At 38.5% G+C, this 23,024-nt stretch overlaps 1 long non-coding RNA gene across 1 annotated transcript in view; it reads right to left on the bottom strand.

Moving 5' to 3' along the window:
• The window catches only part of LOC142830867 (uncharacterized), a 94,105-nt gene that overhangs the window by 53,720 nt on the left and 17,361 nt on the right, over nucleotides 1-23,024 (bottom strand). The window contains exon 2 of the long non-coding RNA XR_012906398.1: nucleotides 7,798-7,960. This is a non-coding gene — a long non-coding RNA (uncharacterized LOC142830867). The remainder of the gene's footprint in view (nucleotides 1-7,797; nucleotides 7,961-23,024) is intronic.

Raw genomic sequence — 23,024 nt, 5'->3', positions numbered from 1 at the left:
GAGGGTCCTGCTTGCTCAGCTCTGGCTGCAGCGTTTCAGGAGGCAAAATCTGCCCAGGCTGAGTTGCCAGGTGGCTTTGCCAGTCCCTGAACGGTGTCTGGGGCAGGAAGGCTGTGGGAGTTGCAGAGCCTACGGGACACAGAGTGACGGAATACCATTCATGATTTTACAGGACTCTATCATAACCCCATTTGGTCATCTATTTTCTAAGCTGAAGGTGCCAGTCTTTTCAGCCAGGCCGTCATGGGGTGCTGCATGGGGACCGTGGTGCCCAAGCGGCCACTTGCACCTCTTGCTCCCCTGTGGCCACTGACTTCCTACTGTAAGAAATCAGTGCTTCTTGCGGAAATACTATTCTGCTCCCGTTCGGGCAAAAGTCCTTCTGCGCAAAGCTTTTGCGCAAAAGGGCCAGTGTAGACAGCTCAGATTTGTTTTCCGCAAAAAAGCCCCAATTGCGAAAATGGCAATGGGGCTTTTTTGCGGAAAAGCGCATCTAGATTGGCACGGACGCTTTTCCACAAAAAGTGCTTTTGCAGAAAAGCGTCCGTGCCAATCTAGAGGCTCTGTTCTGAAAATGCTTTTAACGGAAAACTTTTCCGTTAAAAGCATTTCCGGAAAATCATGTCAGTCTAGACGCAGCCAAACAGAAAAACTGTCTGAGATATATAATAGATAGCTGTTCCTTTCTCTGCTCCTGCCCCCTGCACGCCTAATGAGGTTATAGCTCTCTTGATTCCCATCTCTTGCTCCTTGCTGCCCATCATTGTTCATTCCATTTTATGAGAGTCAGTTGAATGAATGACACACCCTATCATCCTGATACAACCAAACCCTTACCTTGCTATAAGTTATGATAAGAGGAAGCTGCATACCAAATTTGTGATCCTAGATCTTACTGTTTAGGAAGAGTTCTTGAACAGACTCCCAGACAGCTAGACAGACAGATGCACATTTTTAAAATGTATAGTGAGATTATCTATCCCTTTTCCTAATGATTCTTAATGTACTAACTTTTTTACTGCCACTGCCTATTGAGCAGATATTTATAGAGAACATAATGACTCCAAGATCTTTTTCTTGAGTGATAGCTAATTTACACCTCATCATTTGGTATATATAATTGGGTTTATGTTTTCCCATGTGAATTATCTTACATTGCATTTATCAATACTGAATTTCATGTGGCAATTTGTTGCTCAAACATCCAGTTTTGTTAGATCCTTTTGTGATTCTACGCAGTCTACTTTGTATTTAAATATCTTAAGTAATTCAGTATCACATGCAAACTTTGCCAACTCACTGTTTGTTCCTGTTCCAGATCGTTCATGAATATGTCAAACAACACAAGATCCCAGTACAGAACTTTGGGGGAACTCTGCTGTTTACTACACTTCATTCAGAAAACTGACCGGTTATTCCTTGTTCTGCTCCGCTCCCCTGCATCTTTTAACCAGTTACTGAACCATGAGGGGATTTTCCCTTATACCATGAGGCTAACTCTACACTGGCATGATTTTCCGGAATGCTTTTAACGGAAAAGTTTTCCATTAAAAGCATTTTTGGAAAAGCGCGTTTAGATTGGCAGCACACATTTCTGCAAAAGCACTTTTTCTGGAAAAGCGTCCATGGCCAATCTAGACATGCTTTTCCGCAAAAAAAGCCCCGATCGCCATTTTCGCGATTGGGGCTTTTTTGCAGAAAACAAATCTCTGCAGTCTACACTGGCCCTTTTGTGCAAAAGTTTTTCGGAAAAAGACTTTTGCCCGAATGGGAGCAGCATAGTATTTCTGAAAAAGCACTGACAATCTTACGAGAGATCATCAGTGATTTTGCGGAAATTCAAGCGGCCAGTGTAGACAGCTGGCAAGTTTTTCCACAAAAGCAGATGATTTTGCAGAAAAACTTGTCAGTCTAGACACAGCCCCACTGTTTATTTGGCTTAAAAGCCTTTTGTAAGAGACACTGTCAAAGGCTTTTTGAACGATAAAGTGCACTATATCAACTTGGTCCACATGTTTGTTGATCCCTGAAACATTCCAAAAGATTGGTGAGTCATAACTTTCCTTTATAAAAGCTATGCTGCCTTTTCCCAGCAAATCTTGTTTAGAAATGTGTCTGATAATTCAATTATTTACTATAATTTCAATTAATTTGCCTGATACTGAAGTTAAGATTACTGGCCTATAGTTGTCAGGATTACCTCTGAAACCATTTTTAAAAATTGGCATTATATTAGCTCCAGTCATCCTCCAGTCATTGGATACAGAATCTGATTTAAATTATGTTACATACCAAGTCAGTGATTCTGCACTTGCATGTCTATGTTCTTTTAGAACTCTTAGAGTATGTCTAGACTACATGCCTCTGCCGACAGAGGCATGGAAACTAGGCTACCCGACATAGTCAAAAAAGCCGGGATTTAAATATCCCCGGCTTCATTAAAATAAACATGGCCACCATGCTGTACCGGCTCAGCTGATTGTCAGCACAGCGCAGCAGTCAAGATGCGGATCGGTCAACAGGGGAAGCCTTTGTCGACTGCTCCTGTAAACCTCATTTCACGAGGCATAAGGCAGTGGGTGACAAAGGCTTCCCCTGTCAATCAATCCGCGTCTTGACTGCCGCGCTGTGCCGACAATCAGCTGAGCCGGCACAGCGTTGCGGCCAAGTTTATTTTAATGGAGCCGGGGATATTTAAATCCCGGCTTCTTTAACTATGTTGGGTACCCTAGTTTACATGCCTCTGTTGACAGAGGCATGTAGTCTAGACATACCCATGTTGAATAGCAATTGGTGCTAGTGACTTACTGCTGTTTAAATTATTAATTTAGTCCAAATCCACCTTTATCAATAACTTAATCTGAGACATTTCCTCAGATTTATCACTGAAGAATGGCTCAGGCTTGGGAATCTCTTTCAGATCCTCTGCAATGAAGATCAATTCATATAATTCATTGGACTTGTCTTTTTTTGAGTGTTCCTTTAGCACCTTGATCACCAGATTCTTTGGCTTCCTGTTTCTGATTAACATTTTTAGTGTTTTTTGCTGTTTACTCTTCAAATTCTTTTTTGGCCCACCTAATTATACTTTTACACTTTACTTGCCAGAGATTATGCTCCTCTCTATTTTCCTTTATAAGATTTGACTTTCAATTTTTAAAGGATGACTTTTTGCCTCTCATGCCCTTTTTTTCTCTGTTATTTAGCCACAGTGGCATTGTTTTTTGTTCTTTTTCTTGTTTTTAATTGGGATATACATTTTAATTTGAGCCTCTATTATGTTTTTTAAGTGTCCGTGGCTTGCAGACATATCCCAATTGTGACTATTTCTTTTAATTCCCATTCATCTAGCTTCCTTGCTGTTGAGTAGTTTACCTTTTTAAAGTGAAATGCCACTGTGGTTATCTCTCACTTATTTGGTTATCTCCATCCTCCCCCAGCTAAAAGGATGTTATATTTAATTACATTATGATAACTATTATCCAGCAGTTCAGCTATATTCACCTCTTGGACCAGATCCTGGGAGTCACTTAGGACTAAATCAAGAATTGCCTCCTCTCTTATGGGTTCCAAGACTAGCTGTTCCAAGAAGCGGTCATTAATGATGTCTAGAAATGTTATCTTTGCATCCCTTCCTGAGGAGACATTTACACAGTCAATGTGGAGATAGTTAAAATCCATTATTATCGAGTTTTCTATTTTTATAGCCTTTCTAATCTTGCTGAGCATTACACAACCAGCATCTTAGTCAGGTTGTGTAATATATTCTGTAATATATTCTTATTGCTACACTCCTATGCTTAGTAATGCAGCTGGAGAAGTCCAAAGCCAAACTCATACAGCTCTCAATGCTAAAGTACAATTTAAGCTGCCTCTGCGTGGTAGACATTGCCAGCACAGTGGTGCAGAGCATTGTTGTTATGTCCACCCTTGCTGACGGCGTTCTGGAAATGGTGCTTGACTGCCCAGGACAGAGACAGATAATCATGGAATTTTAAAAATATTTGAACCAGCCTGGATTCAACTGTGCACTCCACATATACAGCAAGAAAAATCCCAGAATGCACACTAACCAGCCTGAAAGCAAAGGAACATGAGATGCCAGTCTAGATGGGATGCCATTCTAAAATTCCAGTCATGGGATACACTCAGCTCATAGCAAACTGCCTGCATATGTTTGAACACTATCCCATGTGCATTTGATCACTGTAGCTTGCATAATTAATATTATCTGATTCTGCAAAAAGATTTACACCCCACCACACCTATAGGCAAGCCCTCAGTTGTTTGTGATGTCTCAGTCAGAACACAGCAGTAAATTATGCTGGTTTTTTTAACTAATATTAACTAAAAACATGATATCCCAGGAACTGAAAGAGAATTCTCTCGTTACTATTCCCAACATGGATTTCTGTGTCTGAAATATGGACTACAGAATCTATGCATAAGTATGCATAGTAGAGTTGTAGTGATAATTGTAACTGAACTCAGTAGTATTTCGGAGAGAAGTAAACAGATGTGACGTTTGATGTTGAAAGTTCCCTCATACAGTCTAATTGCATGTTGTAGATTATAAAAAAGGGTTTTGTACAGGAATTCAGTTTCAGCTTGGCTGTGGTCACCAAATTTTCTGATAGTAAACTCTCCTCCACCTAGCCCTAAGATTAATCTCTTCCTCTCCCCCTCAATGACATGGACAGAGATGCCAAAAATAGGATTTCAGTGCACCAAAACTTCAGGACTCTCCATTTTCCCCAAGGCCCAAGATCCACTAGCAAAATCACATGTTTCTTACTTCTAGGAGCTAGCAAGTTTTGGTTTTTAATTTATGTTTGTATATACCTCACATAATGCTGACACAGTTTTGACTGTAGTACAGTTGAACTTATAGGCCCCAAAGAAAATAATCATAAATGTAATAATAATTCAGTTTAAGACTTGGGTGTTACTCAGATTGAAAGATCGGCCTGAACTTATACTTGCACAGCTGCTTGTCAGTTACTTCTTTTGCATGTAAATGATCCTCAAGAGACAGGATATGCTTTTCCACCACTGTATCTTCATTTGTGAGCAACAAACCTACAGATAGACTCGTTCATACATTATTGCTGTGCCCATCAGCCTTGTAGTGTGTAAAATACATGGAATAGCATTACATAAAGGCTGCGTCTAGACTGGCAAGTTTTTCCGCAAAAGCTGGCTGCTTGAATTGGCGCAAGAACACTGACGATCTAATGTAAGATTGTCAGTGTTCTTGCACAAATACTATGCTGCTCCTGCTCGGGAAAAAACCCTCTTGCGCAAATGCTTTTGCACAAGAGGACCAGTGTAGAGAGCTAAAAACTGTTTTGTGCAAAAAAGCCCCGATGGCGAAAATTGCGATCAGGGCTTTCTTGCGCAAAACTGCGTCTAGGTTGGCACGGATGCTTTTCTGCAAAAAGTGTTTTTGCGCAAAAGCGTCCGTGCCAATCTAGACGCTCTTTTCTGCAAATGCTTTCAATGGAAAAACATTTCAGTTAAAAGCATTTGCGGAAAATCATGCCAGTCTAGACGTAGCCAAATAGTTTATGTTGACAGAAGAATATTTTAAAAATTGCATTTTAGTGAACCATGTAGGGACAACCCAGAGGGAGATTCTACAAGTACCCCCAAAATTAAACATTCTAATTATGTATGAGGTAAGGGGACTTCAAAATCATTGCTTGCTTCTGTTCATCTATGATTGAAAAAGGCAGTGTGAAGAGTGAAAACAGTCACTGTTGGGTTTAGTATGTTACAGCAGCTTAGCTTTGATGACAGCAATATGAACAGATGTCTCAAATCTAAGAAGTTGAACAAATACGTACATCAGGAAGGATTTTAAGGGAGGTTAGTTCACTGAATTATACATTCTTTGTGACCGTTCTACTCTATTTTGTTTCTTGAAGTTCTTAAAAATAACCAAGTTTGTGTTGCCAAACTTAATGTTGAAGTTCCAGTTTTAACATGCAGTTATGGAGGGACAGGGGAGGATCCTTGACATCTTAGACCAGACCTGTCAGATTCACAAATATCATGCAAGATCTGAGATATCATAAACACATGGTCTGGATGATGACTATTGCTAAAAGACTAATTGTGCACTAAGGAAAATTTCATTAATTCAATATTCATCATGGTACAGTGGAGATTATGCTTTGATTTAGAGTCGTAATGATCAACACTAGAAGTGGATTAATGAAAACTCTCAGTGCAAGTGGCAAAAAGATATGTGCTTCTATTGACAGAAAGCCAGAAAGGGTTAATGAAAAAAATGACAATGGGGATGAACCTTTACCAGATGCCTGTGACATTTCTGTTCTTCAGCAATATCTGTGTATGCAGAGAACAGTATATGCACTGTGTATAGAGATTTCATAAACTTAGTTTAGATCATACTACTACTAAAGGGGAATTGGGCTTAAAATAATGCAGTTCTGGTCACCAGAATGCTTTGGTGTACAGCATATTGGCCATCATGAAAATGCAATCCAAATTTTAGGTAGTTTATGGCTATAAAAATGATCTTATTACAGAGTTTATAGTGACATCTATTTATCCTAAAATATTGCTGCCTAAGGGGGAAAAAACAATAAATTACAACATGAGGTTAAGTAGAACAGCATTCAAGGTGGTACATTACTATGGCGTTTCTGATAGCACTACAACCATACAAGTCTGATTCATCTTAACTCATTTGATCTGGAAACTAATTTGGTTGTATTGCATTTGGTTGTATTGCATGTGGTAACTGACTTTAAAAAGCTGTTTAAAATATTAAATTAATGAGCTTCTCAATTGTATTTCTTAAACTGGATTCTGCGTATTGTGATGTTAGTAGAGACAAGATGCTTCTGCTTCCATTACATTCAGAATTATATACATTCTCTAGCAGATTTATTTACCCTTAGTGTTTCCTCCCAAATGTGTAGTGCACTGAATGTGAACAAATACAGAACTATACTTCTACTCTTTCCAATGCCAGAAGGAAAATAGTCCTGGACAGTATGCAGGATTACAATGTTTAAATATAATGTTTAATATTATGAATGCATAGGACAGTGGGAAAGTTAAGTATCATCCTCTTACATTTTTCAGGATGTTATATTCTTTTTTTGCTCGATTCTTTAGATCTACAATGATAATAGTCATGGATAGTAGTGATTAATATACACTGTGTTTAGCTAATTACTTCACGGCTGCGTCTACACTGGCCTGAATTTCCGGAACTGCTTAAAACGGAATACTATTCCGTTTTCAGTTTTTCCGGAAAAGGAGCGTCTACATTGGCAGGCTGCTTTTCCGGAAAAGCCCTTTTTCCGGAAAAGTGTCTGTGGCCAATGTAGACGTGCTTTTCCGGAAAAGACTACTGGGCTGTCTACACTGGCCCTTTTCCGGAACAGTGTTCTGGAATAAGGACTTATGCCCGAGCGGGAGCAGAATAGTTTTTCCGGAATAGCGGCTGATTTTGTGCAGTAGAGCGTTGTTGCTTTTCCGGAAATTCAAGGGCCAGTGTAGACAGCTCGCAGCTTATTCCAGAAAAGTGGCTGATTTTCCGGAATAAGTGGCCCAGTGTAGACACAGCCCACCAGTTTTGCTAGCTAAGGAAGAATGAAATGCAAGTAAATAATGCTTTCACCACTTAAGTAGTGCAAACTCTCCTTCACAAGGCAAAAGGACCTAACAATCCCAACCAGACAACTGGTCCACATAATTCAGTATCCTGTCCCAATAGGAAGGTACAAGAAAATCTGTGTAGAAAATTATGGAATAACTTACCAGTACAAAGATGAACTGACTGCTGGAATACTTCTCCATGGCCAAGTGTGGTGGCTTTCTCCTCATCTGCTGCCTCCTTCATAAGGCCATTCTTGTCCTCCATTGGTCCACATCTTTCCATGACTTGGCTTTCTAGCTTGGTCATGATTTAAATTCATGTCTTCTGGGATGGAGAAAAAGACCAATTAACCAACATTCAAGAACTTGTATCAGATCTTCAACTCTAATTCTGGGCCTCTTGGTCCTCACTTCCTTTTCTCAGACTGTCCTTCATTGTTGTCCCCTTCTCTCATCTCATGCCATCATGCCCCCAGCCAGTGGCTGGTAGAGGAACCCAGGCCCTATCATTACCTCACTAGGTTCTAGCTCTGGAATACTTTAGCAAGTAACCAAGAGGTGTTTTGTCTATCTTCTTAGTGCCATATCTCTGGGCTTTTTCCTACTCAGCCTTTCAGAGGCCTTCTTCCCTGCAACCTCTTTAGAATTACCTTTCTCTTAGGCATGGGTTTCTCAAAACCCTCCTCTAGAACCACCTAACAAACCCAAATCAAAGGATGCAAATTCAGACCAACTTACACCTTTCTTTGGCATGGCTTTTCATGATTATTAAATTGTCCTTGATATTTTTCTACAGAACACTTCCCAGGACTTGTTCACAGCAAGTCTAGATCATTTCCTTTTATCAGAATGCACTGGTACACTCCAACATTCAATATTCTTAATTCAATATTGTTTCTTAGACTTGTGTTCCTCGCTAACCTTCTCCTGAGGAAGGAAGATATGCCAGCTCCACTCCCAGTACCTGCTTCATCTATCTCCTGGTTGCCCTACAGACTTCTCTATTCAGGAAAGGATCCCCCGTACCTCTTCCTTGACCCTCCTAGTATCTATTCTCTCTAGTCCTAAAGAGTGACTGAAGATATTCCTTGTTACTCCCCTCTACTGTCAATTTCCTCTGCTTATAACGCCACCCAGACATTCTTTCCTGGGTTTAGTCCACAGATAAGCTTGTTCCATTTTCGGGTACAACCCAGATGTTAGACAAATACTCAGGATCATATTGACCCTTTTGGAGATTTAGTAGGAAACACACACCATTATACTACCCTTATAGATTTATCTTCCTAACCATATCAGTTAGAGTTTGGTTTATGCCCTGAAAAATTAGGGTTAATGGTCCAGATCTGATTTGCATGGGCTTTACCAAAAGCTGAATCAAGCCCTATATCTATTATACATTTTTAAAATTACATCCAAAACAACTGTGGAACATTGTCATTATCCATATAAATGTCTAATCCTTTTCAGAATCCTACTAAGCTCTTGGCTCTAGTGATATTTTGTGGGAATTAAATTCCACAGGTTAATTATGTATTTGTTTATTTTCATAAATTGTTTTCATTTTGCTGTCTTTCCATTTAATTAAAATCTCCCTTGTTCTTGTATTAAGAGAAAGGATAAGTATAAGCAAAAGATTTATTTTCCATTATTTGAATACCTCCATGGTGTGCTGACTACCCTTCTCTATACTAAAATTTCCCAATATTTTCATGCCTGCTACAACTAAAATGATTAATTTGGAAGAAAAAACCAGACTATTAAAGAGGAAATTCAGAAAAGGAACCAAGAAAAATGGAAGCAGAAACAACTGAATGTCCTCAATCTCCTGTGTTACTCAGGATCACTAATCACCCTACTTTTCCAAAGTTCTGTCCATGTGGGCAGTAATTCTTACTGATCTTAACAGGCTGATGCAGTGAAATTAATGCTTATATTCTACTGACATACAATCCTTTTTTCCTGTAAAAATGCTGGGTTTTGAAAGAATCCGATGGACTTTCTAGGCCTACGAACTTGTTTTCTTTATTAAAAAAATAAAACAAGAAACTGAGGAGGACAAGAGAAACTTTAAAAATAAAGCAAGAGAAGGAGAAGAAATTTCTGGTATTCTTTGGACCAGACTATAGGCTTCAAAAGTGTCTAGCTGCTTACACAGCTCAAGGTACATTATGAATATTACTACTCAGATGGAGACACATCAATATTTTAATAGCACCAATATCAAATTAATATTGCAACAGATATGGCCTTTTCAAGAAGTATTTTCTTTGCTTAGGATAAAACTTTTGCTGGCATATCTTCCTTCCTCAGGAGAAGGTTAGCGAGGAACACAAGTCTAAGAAACAATATTGAATTAAGAAAGAATGTAGCCTTCCATCTTCCATTTTTGATTAGATGGCTCCTTTAATGATTATGGGACTGTATTTCCTAAACCAGGAAATAAATTACTCGGGCCTGGTCTACACTAGGACCTTAGTCTGAAATTAGGTCCCCAAGGTTGATTTTGTAAGCGATGGAATAAAGGGTCACAGAATTCGAAATATGTAATCTTGCTTTTCATGATGAATAATGCTATTTCCAAACTTGTAAGCCCAAAATAACAGGTGTTGCTACTTTAAACTAATTGACCTCTGTTAGGTCACCCACAGCTCCCCGGAATGCTTCCTGGGGTTCTGAGTCTGAGATAGCATGTCCCCATTAACAGAGCCTGCTTCGGACTACATTCGATTCTTCCCCATAGTGAGGACATGGAACATTGAATTTGTAAAATTAGGTGCCCAGAAGTCAGAATTTAGTAAATTTGAAATAATTTCCTAGTGTAGACATGGCCTCAATGCATTCAGTCTCTTCCTCTGATCACAAAACTTCCATGAGCAAAATTCAGTCTCCTCAAATTTATTCCATCCTTGAATTTACATGATGCAATGACTTGTTCAAGTTTTAATTTATGCATTTATCATGGGCCCTTCACTGCAACTATCTGATAGCTTGTCTTCAAAACATAAGCTATGTTTGTTAGCAATGATCAGTTGCATAAGCCACGTGTTATTGATCCCGCTTCTTGATTAGGAAACATAATTCTTATTAGTTCTGATCCTGCACCATTCAACTCAATTGGAGTTTTGGCATTGACTTCAGTAGTTATAGGAACAGACCTATAGGAGAAATGCTTGGATTTGAAATTGAAATTCCGGGGCTTTGAATCTCGCAAGTGAGAGTTTAAGTTATAAAGAGGTTCAGAGAAACAAAATTAGAGTGTGTGCATTTTTAAATTAGAGCAATAGTTCATAAGAAAAACTTTTAGTCCACCAGTGGCTGGCTGTGTAAGGAGTGAGAAAGGGTCTGATGTATCCACATGCTTCTAAAATGTCAAACACTCTTTCCTGCAGTAAAAATGCATTGGAGCAATGGAATGAATTGCTTCTTGTCTCCAATACAACACCCCACCCCACAACATTTTTACTCAAATGGGTTAAGTATTTGAACCTCTCATATTCTTTTTGTGTTGAACATTGCCGTGTCACCTGGTACATATGTAAAATCATATCTCCTTCAGAGGAACTAAATGTTATTTGAAAGACTGAAATATTAGATGCACAACATAAAGTCTTAACTCGTGTTTTAAACAATTCATATGATCAGATGGGAAAAAAGAACCCAGTCAAACTTGAAACTACTGAAATTCCAAAATGAGGGCAAACTTATAATAAATGAAAGAAAATCAGGACACCATCTTAATACTAATAAAGCCAAATTTCAATCTCCTTAAGCAGTGTATGATCTCCAGCATTCTGATGTTTCATGATCTCATACAGGCCAACATTAAAAATTAGACAGTTACTATGGTATGCTACATTCTTATGAACAGGATTGCTGGGAATGTTGTTAACATGCATTTGTCCCATGAACCATGAAGTTTTAAATGGTAGAACCACTTTCACATGAAACTAGTTAACTACAGGGGGACTTCCACTCCTCATGTAAATAAAGTTGCTTACATGCCAAAATGTCTGCAGGATGAGGACCATCATTTTTATTATCTTCATTAAAGTTTTTTTTAAAGTATCAAGATTTCCTCCTCTCCTTGAAAGAGAATGAGAGAGAGAGAGAGTGAAAGAGAGAAACTAGCATGAAAAAGCAAGCATCAAGGAGTCTATGTGCTATTCTCAAAGTACCCTGAAAAAGTTAATTCATTTTCAGATAAATGGCAATATTTGTAATTTATATTGTCCTACTATAATTGGTATGGGATTTGTTACACTCAGTTGTGGTCTTGTAACAATATGATTTTTCTATAGTCACATTTGAAGGCCTGTAACCATAACGGAAGGCCTAAAGCCTTCCTCTTCAGCCAGATTGAAGAGCAGCAATCATTAGCTGTAAAGCTTGAAGTCACATATTCACATTCTATCTAAATTGCATTAAAATAGTGTCCTAATGGGCTGTTAAGAAAGAGATCCCATTCTGTTGGAACCCACTGTTACCAAATAAAGAAATAGATATCAAGATATGTAGAGAAAACTTATCTTACCAGCATTTTGTCTGGCAAGAAACTATTTATCAATAGCTGAAGTTGTAGAATCCTTATTCTATGATTATGATCTTCACTTTCCTATTGTTTGTCTGTATGATCTCTGTCTGGTTCTTAATTGTTTCTGCCTGCTATATAATTAATTTTGCTAGGTGTAAATCAACTAAGTTGGTAGGATATGATTGGTTATGTAATTCTGTTACAGTATGTTATGATTGGTTAGTAAAATTGTACTAAACTAGTTGGTTAAAGTATAGCTAAGAAGGACTCAAATTTCACTATATAAAATGGGGTTGAAGAAGGAGACCAGCAGAAAAGGGAAAGAGGAAAGAAAAGAGGAAAGGAAGAAAAGAACAGCAACAAGATGGAGGAGAGAAGACCTGGAAGAAGAACTCACCTCCAAGACACAGCCTAAGACCAGAGCTGCCAGAACTCCTTTGCACGACCATGACGTGCAGTAGCTAGGATCCAGAGAGATTGACCTTGCCTGGCCAACAGGGGAAGTCCGCCTGCCTTTATCAGTATTGGTAAGCATGACATTTATGCTTGGCATGGATATTCTGCTTGCTTGGTAATTGTCAATAAATAGAGAATATGATTAGTACTGTGTAAGGATTACTCTTTCAGTGACAAAAGACCCTGCAGACCTGCAGGAAGTTACGCCCTAAGTCCTAGGAATTGGATAAGGGTGGATGTTTAAATTAATAGGGTTGCACCTTGGAACTGGGTAAAGGTGTGTGTCCCTAAAAGTGTGGAAGGCATAAGGAAATTTGTGCAGGTAACTGTCTGGCAGTGCTCTGTGGGAAACTCAAAGAGAAGAAAGAATGAACAATTAGGAGTGAAAGGTATGAAGTAAGACACTGCTAATAAAAAAAGAAATTATGGAAGTAATACATGGAATTTATGCTTGAGGGAGATAAAGTATTAAAACTTAATAGTGGGTGTCAATTGTAATATTGTAATTGTTATACAGTAAATGGCTGACATATGTAGTTGTGATGAATAACAACACATTTAGATGATAAATGACTTGCTGAGGAAAAAAGGGTGTGAATATGAATATCAAGGAACTCTTGTTATGCAGCTGCCTTTTCCCCTGTGTGAAGTCCAAGTATATTGCATTATTTTGGAGAAGTGGGTGGAATGTGTTTATTCAGAAAGGTCTTATTTCTATTTATATTCCTGTACCATCACAGGGAACGTACTCAAGGTTGGTACATAGAATCTCAGAACCAGCTTTTCTTTCTGATCTTTCTATTTGCAAATTGTACAGTATTATTTGTTTTTCCAGGATTGGGGCTTAAGTTACCAATGGGTGATTACCCAACAGCTCCTATTGACTTCATTATAGTATTTGTGTTTTTAATACCTCGTTATTAACTACATGTTACTATTAATATAAATAATATTACATATCTGATTATCAGACAAAATACATTCTAAACAACATGGTGTTGATTCATTCAACTCCATGAGAGTTTTAATTTGATTTCAATGTGCCATCAGGTCCCACATCATTTTAATTTTAATAACATTTCTTAGATACAGTTTTAGTTTGAAAAGCAATAAGTAAAATGCTTTAGAGGATTGAAGAATGATTCCTGCATTTTCTCCTTCATTTTGCTTCCTCTGTAGATCAGTGTCTATTCATATTAGGAGCAGTCTCTTCTATCTTGCCTCGCTTGGTAGAGTCAAAAAGATCATTCTGATACATCCCTCTTTGAGTCCAGAACCACTTGGTCCAGTGGTTTTCTCCATACAACTTTTCTCCATACATCTTGATGATAATAGTTGTTTTTCTTGTCCAGCTTTCCAAATCAAACTAAAATGACATTCTGAACACAGTACAGAATAGATGGTAAAAAATTAATTGCAATCCTTGATGCATCAGAAACAAAAGTACCATCTACATTTTTCTTAATATTGTTTTTTTTTCCTCTTCACCAAGGTCATTGGGTTAAAACTGATTTTTGTGGATAACTTCAGTTGACATGAGGATGAGAATTCTTCTGGAATACCATAACTCTTGACAAGTACCCAAAGTGTTTTCCGGTTTGAGGCATAATTATTATTTAAATCATGGTAGAACTCAAAGTGTTCTAGTACTTTCAACACAAAGACAGTCACTATCCCAAAGAGATTGGGATACAACATACTAACAAACTGATCTGTATGATGCTAGACATGTGTCTCATCAATTCCATGGTGTCTTGCAAACTCAATGTGGCCTCCCACATAAGCATTTAAAAACAGATACAGCAAAGCATTTTAGTATGTGCCTAGCTCTAACATAAAAAGCAATGAAGATTACTATGTGTAAAAGGATGTAATAGATCAACCACAAACCTTAGGACAATGTTTTTATTCCTATATTTGTCAAGGCCACAGCATTGGTTTTTTTGTTTGTTGTTTGTTTTTTGTTTTTTTGTTTTTTGAGAATGACACTTTGGAATATTTTCCTTGCACCAGATATAGAATCCTGAGGAGCTAGTTTTACTAATATAATTTAGCTATAATTCTCTCTCATTTTTTTCTACAATTGTAGTTATTCTTAGTAATTAAAGGAAACAGATTTCTCCCTCTTGTTTCAATTGGCAGTTCCTTTCACTCTTGAGGACAATGTTTTCCATTCATAAAACTAATCCAAACCAAAACTATAGTTTTAGAGGTTCAGAATAGAACTATTAAGGACCGTGCTTCCCAATTCATTTCCCTTCCCACATGTGATTAGCGGTAGTACCAGGAAAGCCCTATGTCACCTCCCAAACAATCATATAGATGGTGACAGGTTTTCTTGTGAAGAGGCATGTGGCATGATGTGGGGGAAGGGACCTTCTCTTCTGATAGCTATAGTGACACTTTCATCATTATTCCACTCTGGTACAATACTATCTTTTGGAAGTGATCAGATAGCACATTTTTTCATTCTGGAATACTGGGGAAATTCCTGTGCTTTATCCAACTGTCTGCTCTTTTATAGATAGAAGACAATCTTTTGCATATGTTCCTGGGTTCACTGAAATTTAGTGGAATCTCCAAACCACAAAAGATCTATCGTTTTGGCTGCAAGTAGCACAGTATTATTTAATCAGTCTAATGTTCTGCCTTTTACATGCCGTTTATATACATTATGTGTCCCTCTGCTTATTAGCAATGCAAAGCAGCAACCCACAGGGAACTTGGATGACATTTCAAATATACAATATATTCAATTTAGGAAACATTAGTATTCTTTTTATTGGTCCAATCCCTTACAATGATATCTCAGCTTACTCTACAGATATAATAATGGGGGAAAAATCCAAGCTGTGTCAAAAATTTATCCTGATTCTCAAGAACCAAAGATTTAAGTCCCAACAATTTGAACTCAACTTTTCAGCCTTCCAAGGTAAATATATATAGAATTACTACCATTTGGCTAGATCCGGAGTTGGTGTCAACTTGACTTTGATGAATTATGTATCCAAGCTTGGTATGGGCTATGTAGCCCATTTCAATATGCACAAACTAGTAGCTGTTCCTGAGTGGAATGATTGAGGCTAACATACTCAGTGCTGCCAACCTTACAATGTTTATTGACTTGCCCGTCAATGACACTATTTGCACAGTGAGGGCTTTGTCCTGTAGCCATTTAAGTTAATTGCTCTTGATGTCAACTGATGCAGGATCAACCTTAAATGCAGTGACATTCAGTACTACCTAACATGAAGGTAAGGTAAATCATACTCACTGTGAGTAAAGGTTGCACAATTATGTAGTCTAAAACATAATGATAGAAGTGAAACCTTCTGGATTCTCTTCTTATCCCTTTCCTAAAACACCTCTCCCCTGGGCCGTGTCCAGACTCAGGGGTTTTTTCGGGAAAAGTAGCCTTTTCCCGAAAAAACTTCCCCTGCGTCCAGACTCAAGCCGCGTTCTTTCGAAATTATTTCGAAAGAACGCGGCTTTTCTTTCGATGGCGGTAAACCTCAATTTACGAGGAAGAACGCCTTCTTTTGAAAGTTCCTCTTTCGAAAGAAGGCGTTCTTCAATGTAAATAGGCCGTCTTCGAAAGAGAGCATCCAGACTCACTGGGTGCTCTCTTTCGAAAAAGCGGATTTCTCTTTCGAAAGATCCGCCTGCAGTCTAGACGCGATCTTTCGAAAGAGGAAGTTTTTCCTTACAGAAAGCACCTCTCTCAGAAGACGACCAAAACCCCAGATAAATCTGTCTTATTTCATATAAAAGTTTTACACAGAGAAAACTGGTAAGTTCACTTTATCAATAAAAGAGAGATATGAATAGTGGTTGCTCCCTTCAGGTAACAATAATTTACACTGAGGGTACGTCTAGCCTACATGCCTCTGTCACCAGATTAGGCTACCAGACATAGTAGATTAGGCTACCAGACATAGTAAAATGAAGCGGCGATTTAAATAATCGCTGCTTCATTTAAATTTACATGGCTGCCGCGCTGAGCCGACAAACAGCTAATCAGCTGTTTGTCGGCTCAGCGCGATAGTCTGGATGCGCGGGTGTCGACATCAAAGGTATTTGTCGACCACCCAGGTAAGCTTCCTGGGATGAGGCTTACCTGGGTGGTTGACAAATACCTTTGATGTCGCCACCCGCGCGTCCAGACTATCAGCTGTTTGTCGGCTCAGCGCGGCGATTATTTAAATTGCCGCTTCATTTTACTATGTCTGGTAGCCTAATCTACATGCCTGTGGAGACAGTCTGGCATGTATTCTAGACGTACCCTTAGTTTGATAATAAACAGAAGTGTTTTAGTAAATATAAAAAGTAGCATTTAAGTGATTGCAAGTGAAAACAGATAGATCAAAATATGTTACTAAGCAAAAAAGTAAAATAAACCACACCAACTAAGCCTAATATATTAAGAAAATTATTATGTGCAAATTCTTACCATAAACAATTGTTCTAATCATCTTTTTCATCAGATAGGAAACCTTCTAGGATTATGCTTGAGCATAATCTTTCCCCCTGTTCAGTCTTAGATATTTTCAACAATCATCTTGAGTAGTAAGTGTGGATTTCCTAGCATGTGGCAACTATCCCTATTGTTTGGTTTCCTATCTTTATACCCCTTTCGCCCAAGATGGGAATTCTTTGTATTCAGGTCAAACTTTTCCCACTTTCAGTGGAAAAGTACAAAATGGGGTCTAGCAATGGATGGTCTGGCCACATGTCCTGGCAGTACTAGCCACAATCCAGGCTTACAGGAAAAGCAAGACTATTCATAGGTCGTTGGTTTGAATACTGTGCCATTATGTTTCTGGAGTATCAGTAATGGTCCTCATTAGCACATCTAGACTTATAAACAGATTCACATTTCACATTTCTAATTTCACATATAAGACTGGTATATGCACGGAAAGAGAATATTTACATTCCAACTTTAAAAATGATGTCAAATAGTGCATATTGCCTAAAGTATCTTTGATTATGCATATTCATATTCATAAACTAATTTTCATAAACCAATGGGGGCTGTGACAGTACATTTTTATCATAATCCTGGAGAAATCCTGCTAACTTTATCAATATTTTCTTGAACAAACCATTGTAGAATCTTATATCTGTAAAGCAGTAAAACCCTTTTTTTACAACCATCGAAACAAACAGATACCGTCCTTTTAACGGGAAGTTCAACCAACCTATGCATTGTAAAATCATTTTGTAAAGTTAATACTTTATCTAGTAAATTCCTTTATTCTATTCAATTTAGTTTTAGGACATTTAAAGGGTTTGATAATAATTAACCTGTTAAACCTTTTATTCTTTCTTCTGTATTCTGACTAGTGAAAATCCCCAAACCTACCACTTCTAATCTGGAATTATCCCTTTCTTTCTAATTCTTAGTTGCCTATTTTGCTTGTATCAATCTAATTATTCAAATGACACACAGACTTCTTTTTACCTCACTATCATTCTAGAATCAGCTTTGCTGTCATCATCATCAATGCTGGTAATAATTACACTGCTCCTTCCAAAAGTACCCTTGAGCCCCATCAATCTAGTACATTAGAAACTATTATAAGCTAATTTTAAATAGTCTTTTTTTTCTGCACAGTTCCTTGAGAGACTGTTATTGTCTCTGTTTTGCGATTTAGCAAACTGCAATCTATTTAAAACATTCCAGTAAGATTTAGATGTCAGAATAATACAACGACATCTCAGCTGGGGATAAAAGTAATAACATCCTGCCCAATACTGATACTTACCAAGAGTACAAATATTTTTATTGCAATATTAATAACCGTGACATTTAACCCATTAGACAATATACACAGTTATTCAGAATTTTTTCTCTTTCACCCCAACTATATATGTAGTTAGAGGGAAAGAGAGAAATCAGCCTTATGAAGCTGCTGTGAAAAGGCAGAAGAAAAAAATGTCTGTGATCTCCTTTATCATAAATATTAAAATAATACTAACCTATTCTCTCTCAAAACTCTTGTATAACTTTGCAGTGTAATTGTATAGAGTATGAATAATATTATGCATTATTATGCATTAGATGGACTAATCATATACTCAATGAGCAGTGTATGTATGGTACGTATAAGCTATGTATAATTAAATCTTCATTATTTGATTGGCTGTCTGAAAAGCTCCAGGAGTAAGAGGATAGATAGATAGATAGATAGATAGATAGATAGATAGATAGATAGATAGATAGATAGATAGATAGATAGATAGATAGATAGATAGATAGATTTTTGAGCTAATATTCCTGCTAAATAGACAGAAGAGTAGATAGAAATGACAGATCACTAGAAGATGTATATGGCATTGCCTGGGTTTGGGCTGTTGCAGCACCCTAGTGGCTTCTCCCCAGGGCCTGTTCTGGTGGGCACATGCAAGTGGCTTTTCCCACAGGCTTGGCCAGCCATGGGCAGTAGGGCAGCCTAGGTGGTAGGGACCACATGGCAGCTAGCAACTGCTCCCTGGGGCAAGCCAAGGTAGTGGGGGCTAGGGTACTTGCTGTCCCCTGTGGTCATTCATGAGTATGAAAAAGAGAGAGAGAGAGACAGAGAGAGAGAGAGAGTCTGTCTGTCTGAGTCCATCCATCTGTCCATCTGAGAGTCCATTTTTCCTAAATGGTAAGAGCTAGGACCATCAAATTTGATGTGCAACTTCCTCTTACCCTAATATAAAGCAAGGTAAGAGTTTGGCTGTGCCAGGAAAATGGGATGTGCCTAGAAAAGAACTGTATTCCATAACACAAAAAGGGAAGGGGCTGTTGGGTAGGAGAGTTACATTACAGAGTGACAACAGGGAGTGGCAGCAACAGGAAGAAAGTGACAGCTGGGGACAGGACTCTGCATATTGGCACTCTTTCAGCTCCAGGACAAAGCCACCCTTTTCCCCCATGCTTTTATTGGTGTTTAGTTGTGTGTGTGTGTCCGTCCCTCCTCTTATGGTGTTTTAGCAGGTTTTATGCTCCCCCTTTGGGGTCCTATATTTTACTTTTATATATATATATATATATATATATATATATATATATATATGAGTTTTTAAAAAAATTGTATGCCACCTCAAATATTGTAAATAGCAAGGCAGGGTAAAATATTTTAAATAAATAACAAATAAATGTTGCCAGCTACTGGCCCAAATAAGTGGCCCCACAGTTTCAAACCCCTTCAACTCACCAGCCAGAACCCTCACTAGCCAGTATCCCTGCCACACCAAACAAGCCATAGCCTGAGCCAGGCAGTACAGCCTTGCCCCATGGACAACCTGGAGTCTGGGGCCAGCCACGCAGCCCTGGTCCTGCCCCCCAAGGAGCACCACTAGGGCCAGCGCCAAGCCACACATCCCTAAGGATCCAGAGGATTCCTCACATACATCCCACATCCAGAGGATCAGTGCCCTAGCCCTTCACACCTGGAGAACTGCCAGGTCAAGGGCAGGGAGCAGGCACCACAGTTCCACCTCCCCCCCAAGGAGTTGGGGGACTGGTTCCTGCACCCCTCCCCCAGGCTGCCAGCACCCCTGCTCTGATGGACCTGAGCAATGCTGGGTAAGTTTTCTAGTCTTTTTATATTTATGGGGCAGATATGCAGTGTAAAGTAATTAGCTTCACTGGAACTAATAGAGCTATATTGATTTACCCTAGCTAAGATGCTGGCCCTTTTGCACAGAAATGTCACACCTCCATTCCATTGCCTTTATCATCTGTTCTGAAATCTGTCCTGTGTATATGACAATTACATTGCAATCAGTCTCCTTTCAATTTTTATTTCTCGTAATTCATTGTTAGTAAATTATCCCTCCCTTCTATTTTAGCATATCAATATGTTCAAACATATTCACAAAGCTTTGACTCAAAATAGGTTGATGGTTCATGTTACATCATAATTTTCCCCTCTTGCACATTAGCAGTCAGACTTAAGAACATTTTTGCTTGTTTTCCTTTTCTGACAGATGAACAAACAAACCATCCCTATTAATTTTAATGAGTACCTCAAGGTTTTTCTATACAACTCTCAATAATTTTTAATCACTGAGAGAAGCACTCATTTAAACTAACAAGGATTTAAGTATTTAGATTCTTGACTGCTATCCCTCTGGATTTCATACCGATTTAAAATTGCTAAATATGTGTATATGTGAAAATAGAGAAATAAAATATACTTATGAGTGTAGCCACCCTTGAGAAGAAAGGGGTGGTAGTGATGTAATCTGCGCAGTTGTGTCTGGAAGCAAGCTAGAACTTGATTGCAAGTGCCTTGGGGAAGCACGGTCATCTTCTGAAAAGATTTAACATCTGCCTCTCCCTAGTCTGTGTCTGGTGCATAAGAGAATGTAGGACCTGTTATGCTCAGATAGACCTCTTCTGAATCATTCAACCCTTCTGTCAATCCTGGTGTTCCTCCTCAGTGGAGCTATGAAGAGAGGACCTGTACCAGAAGATGGGGAGGTGGGGTGGGCAGAGTGAAGGCAGCAGCTTCAGCAGTTATTACTGAGTATGCTCAATTTATGTGACCATGCTCAGTACAAGCCAAGCATGGGGTGGGAGAGGAGTGACACCATGACCTTGTGTGTTCCACACCCTCATCGCCTCTTGAGCAATTCTAATTTAAACCAGCTGAGAATATAAACCAATCTGTGCACACAGCCAGTTTATAAGTGTGGATATGCAGGAGTGTTAGGCTGCATTCTCTCTCCTTTTCCTTCCTCCACAACAATAAACCCACACGTTGGCAGCGGGAATTTGAAATACAACCAAAACTTTTTAATGACAGCTATGTGACTGTCAGCCAACATGCTGAATTGATAACATTGTTTTCGTTCGGAATATTTGTATTTATTTTCTTAGTATGATCTGTTAGAATAAGAAGAAAAAAATCTGTTATCTTCATAAGATTAGAATTGTTTAGTTTTGTTCTGAACTGTTCTGTAAAAAGTTCTGTTACTGAGACCATTGTACTGTTCTGTGCATGACTGAAGTTTGTGAGACATGTGAGTAGATAAGAGGGAAAAAACCCACCAGCAATTTACAAAAGAGGGAGTGAAGCAAGTGAAGGCACGAGCATCATCATCCTGATACCCTAATAGCCACAAAGAGAGTGCAGACTGATGATCCTAAAGTGCAAAAGGTACCCAACCTATACTAAGAACAAGGTACAAGGAGATGGAGGTTGTAGAAAAACTGTGTGGAAAACCATCAGTTGGTGATTAGTAATCCAAACATGACAAAACAAGAAGATGCATAGACCTCCATGAAGACTGACAATTATAAAGGACTGGAAAGGTGTTTGGGGTTCATCCTGCAACAAGACTGGAGCATCAGATTGCACCTGACAGTCTAACTGGCCACTAGATGGACTCAAGAAATTATAAGGATTGGGAATTATAACACCAGCTGCACGATGTGTGTGTGTGTGTGTGCATGTGAATATAGGCATATACTGATATTTACTCTTTATTTTCAAAGAACACAATGTACTGCCTCATTCCCCCTGAGAAAGATTCCATGTGTTTTCCAGAAGCATAAGAACACTAAACAAAACATTTGTGATAGTTCCTGTTGGGTAAATATTCAAAGGCAAGAATCTGCCAGCTGCAGATCTCCTCTTGCAAACAAAATAAACATACCAAAGGTATGTAAGCTATTCTTAAACTCAATCTCTATGGGACTTAATAGAGTAACTCCTTTGAAGCAATCAATGATTTCATCAAATTGCTGCCAAATCTATCAAGTTTTTTGGCATTAATACAATGACTATACTAAGAAAAATTAATAATCAGGCCAACACACAAAGAAATAATCCAAGATTAGTGCAGTCTTCAGAACAATTCATATTCATTTAGCCCTTATCCAGACATTGTGTTCCTTCTTGTGGTGTGGAACAGTATTGCATGTATTTGCCATTTGGCTGGCTAGAAACAGTTCTCACTGCTGTTTATATCTTTGCACCACAACATATAGAGGAAAGGTATGGATCTAGCTAAACAATGAAGTGTGTGTGAAGTGTTCATCATCTGATGAAGTGGGTTTTTCCCACAAAAGCTCATGATACTTTATACTTTTATTAGTCCCTAGGTACATCTTTACACTGTGTGGCTATTTTGTGCTACCAGAGGTATTCCGAAATAGCTACCCCACGTCCTAACAAGCCTCCTTTTATTTCAAAATATTTTTCGAAATAATGGGCACACTATTTCAGCATCCCTGTAGCCCTCGTTCCACGAGGGTTAAGGGATGTCTTGAAATAGAATGTTATTTTGAAATTTGGTGCCAAATTTCAAAATAATCTCTTCTGAAATAGATCAAAATAAGATATGCAATTTGCATCTCAAGATACATATGAGCTCTCTATAGATCTGGAAGAAATATAAGTTC

Source organism: Pelodiscus sinensis, chromosome 10, assembly GCF_049634645.1.
Source record: "Pelodiscus sinensis isolate JC-2024 chromosome 10, ASM4963464v1, whole genome shotgun sequence".
Classification (NCBI taxonomy): Eukaryota; Metazoa; Chordata; order Testudines; family Trionychidae; genus Pelodiscus; species Pelodiscus sinensis.
This window is presented reverse-complemented; position numbering and strand designations above follow the sequence as displayed.